Genomic DNA, 4,053 nt, shown 5'->3' with positions numbered 1-4,053 from the left:
AACCCAGTCCAATCTCACTGAAATGAAATTTTAATACACCATTGTTATTTTCTAACATAATCAAGAAGTTCACTAGGTTTTAAGCATAATGAAGGCAAAGGAGATGAAGGTCACATTTCCTTGGTAGATACGTTAACTGTGTGTTTGTGCGTGCGTTTATTTCTTTGACAAACTAAGTCTCAGTGGCCTACAGAAAATGGCCAGTTGTCAGCTGGGAACTGCAGACACTTTTCATCTGGGCTGGCTGGAATAATTGTCTTCACTCCCTGTTCCTTCTATTTTTGTCCATAGATAATAGGCTCCTCCTCTAAGGATAAGAGAAGATGACCAAGAGTGTTATTAAGCCCACTTTCTTTTTAAAAAATTAAAAAGATTAATTATTATGTATTGAGATTATTTATTAAAATGCAGTTGATTTAAAATGTTGCATTATTTTCTGGTATATACCAAAGTGACTCTATCTCTTATTCTTGTTCAGATCCTTTTCTGTTATGGTTTATTATAAGATACTGTATATTCAGTATCTTATATTCAGAACTATATTCAGAACTATATTCAGAACTATATTGTTCCCTGTGCAATACAGTAGGACCTTGTTGTTTATCTATTTTATATATAGTATCTTGTATCTGCTAATCTGAAACCCCTAATTTATCCCTCTCCTATCTACTTTTCCCCTTTGTAACCATACATTTGTTGTCTATGTCTGCAAGTCTGTTTCAGTTTCATTTGTACCATACTTTAGATTCCACAATAAGTGGTATCATTTGATGTTTGTCTTTCTCTGTTGATTTACTTCACTTAGTATGATAATCTCTAGGTCCATCCATGTTGCTGCAAATGGCACATTTCATTCTTTTTTATGGCTAAGTGTATCCATGTATATATACATGTATACTACATCTTATTTATCCACTCATATCTTGATGGAGATTTAGGTCACTTCCATGTCTTGGCTATTGTAAATAGTGCAGCTATGAACATTGGGATGCCTATCTCTTTTCGATTTAGAGTTTTCTTTGGATATATGAGTAAGGCCACTGTCTTGTTTTAAAATTGATTTATTTTTAATTGAAGCAGAATTGCTTTACAAGATTGTGTTGGTTTCTGCCATATATTAACATGAATCAGCCGTAAGTGTACATATGTCCCCTCCCTCCAGAACCTCCCTCCCACCTCCTACCCCTTCCCACCCCGCGGGGTTGTCGCAAAGTCCTGCTTTGTGAGTCACTGAGCTCCCCGGGTCATGCCGCAAATTCTCACTGGCTCTCTATTTTACATAAGGTAGTGTATATGTGTCCATGCTACTCTCTCCATTCATCCCATCCTCTCCTTCCCTCTCTGTGTCCTCAAGTCTTTTCTCTACATCCGAGTCTCCACTGCTCTAAGGCCACTATCTTAAAGCTTCTACTGGTGAAGAAAAAAGGTTTCCAGTGAGATGAGCTGAGCCCAGTTCAGAGGGCAGTGCAATGGTCCAAAGGTCCTAAGACAAGGAGATGTCCCACATGGTCTAGTTAGTGGCACCTGGGCCCTGAGACTTGGTTGTATGTGTGTAAATATATACATGTGTATATCTGTCTCTCTATCTATCTATCAAGATATAACTGACAAACCATGCAATTTGCTTTTTTAAAGTTTACAATTTAGTGGCATTTAATGGCAACCCATTCCAGTATTCTTGCCTGAAAATTCCATGGACAAAGGAGCCTAGTGGGCTACAGTCCAAAGGGTCACAAAGAGTCGGACACAACTGAGCGACTAAGCACAATGTATTCTCCAGGTTGAGGAACCGTCACCACTATTGAATTCCAGAAGAAACCCTATTATTCATTAACAATCACTCCTCATTTCCCTATTGCCCTCCTTCCCAGTGCCTGGCAACCAGGATTCTACTTTCAGTCTCAACAGATTTGCCTATTCAGCTCCATTTTATATGCAATTATAAGAGCACACACTTGATGGCATCTCCTGTGACTCCCATGAGGGACACCGAGAGTCCTGCAGGGAGTTTCCCAGGATATTCAGTGAAATTTCTCCACACCCTTACAGGTGTGTCCAGCCTCAGTTCTGCTTCCTCCTCCATACTGATAACCCATGACCAGATTCTGTAGATTTTTTATGTTTGCTTATCTATTTTTTTATTGAAGTATAGTTGATTTACAATGTAGTATTAATTTCTGCTGTACAGCAAAGTGATTGAGCTATACATACATATACATGCATTTTTTAAATATTCTTTTCCATTATGGCTTATCATAGAAGTTTTAAAAATTAATTTTATCTATTTATTTATTTCCTTTTGGCTTTGCTGGGTCTTCCTTGCTGGCTTTTATCTAGTTGCGGAGAGTACAGGCTAGGTTTTAACCACCCACCACAACATCCTCCCTACCCTACTGTCTCCTTCATCTCTGGATCTGCTGCCACTGTTCAAGCCTCGCCATCATGGGCAGCAGTTGTTATGATGACTGGACCGCAGTCGCTTCTCTTTTGGTCTCTGTGCCTCCACCTCACCCTACTTCATTATCCTCTATGGTGCTGCCGAGTGGTCTTTTAGCAATCTAAATCTATTTCTATCCCACCCCTCATCCTCAAATTCTTGAAGATCTCTCCACAGTGTTCAGAATGATGTTCAAAATGCACTAGTTCCCCCAGTCTGCCCTTGGGCTCACCTTGCACAATTTCCCACTTGTATGCTTCCCTGCACCAATACCGAATGGGTACCTGGAACTGCATCATCTAGCTTCAGGTTTACCAGCCCTGCACTTAACTTCTGTATGGTCCAGAACATTATCTTCTACTTAGTTCTCCTGGTAATACTTAGGTTCCACCCTCCCTTGTCTAGAATGTGGGCCCTTTGTGGATGGAGACAGTCTGTTGTTCAGTTGCTCGATCATGTCTGACTCTTTGCACCCCATGAACTGCTGCACTCCAGGTGTTCCTGTCCTTCACTATCTCCTGAATCATGCTCAAAATCATGTCTGTTGATTCAGTGATGCCATACAACCATCTCATCCTCTGTCATCCACTTCTCCTCATGCCTTCAGTCTTTCCCAGCATCAGGCTCTTTTCAAATGAATAAGTTCTTCGCATCAGGTAGCCAAAGGATTGGAGTTTCAGCTTCAGCATCAGTCCTTCCAATGAATATTCAGGACTGATTTCCTTTAGGATGGACTGGTTGGATCTCCTTGCAGTCCAAAGGACTCTCAAGAGTCTTCTCCAACACCACCGTTCAAAAGCATCAGTTCCTTGGTGCTCAGCCTTCTTTATGGTCCAACTCTCACCTTCATACATGACTGCTGGAAAGACCATTGTTTGACTAGATGGACCTTTGTCAGTAAAGTAATGTCTCTGCTTTGTAATATGCTGTCTAGGTTGGTCATAGCTTTTCCTTCAAGGAGCAAGCATCTTTTAATTTCAAGGTTGCAGCCACCATGTGCAGTGACTTTGGAGCCCCCCAAAATAAAGTCTCTCATTGTTTCATTTGTTTTCCCATCTATTTGCCAGGAAGTGATGGGACTGGATGCCATAATCTTCGTTTTTTGAATGTTGAGTTTTAAGCCGGCTTTTTCACTCTCCTCTTTCACCTTCATCAAGAGGCTCTTTAGTTCCTCTTTGCTTTCTGCCGTAAGGGTGGTATCATCTGCATATCCGAGGTTATTGATATTTCCCCCAGAAGTCTTGATTCCAGCTTGTGCTTCATCCAGTCTAACATTTTGCATGATGTACTCTGCATATATGTTAAATAAGCAAGATGACAATATACAGCCTTGACATACTCCTTTTCCAATTTGGATCCAGTCTGTTAGATGTCCAGTTCTAACTTTTGCTTTATGGTCTGGTAGTCCCATCTCTTTATGGATTTTCCACAGTTTGTTGTGATTCACACCATCAAAGACTTTAGCATAGTCAATGAGGCATAAGTTTTTCTGGAAATCTGTTGCTTTTTCTATCATCCAACAGATGTTGGCAATTTGATCTCTGGTTCCTCTGCCTTTTCAAAATCCAGCTTGAATATCTAGAAGTTCTCTGTTTTACTTGTGCTGAAATGTCAGT

This window comes from Muntiacus reevesi, chromosome 6, assembly GCF_963930625.1.
Source record: "Muntiacus reevesi chromosome 6, mMunRee1.1, whole genome shotgun sequence".
NCBI classification, from domain to species: domain Eukaryota; kingdom Metazoa; phylum Chordata; class Mammalia; order Artiodactyla; family Cervidae; genus Muntiacus; species Muntiacus reevesi.
Note: the sequence above shows the minus strand (reverse complement) of the source record.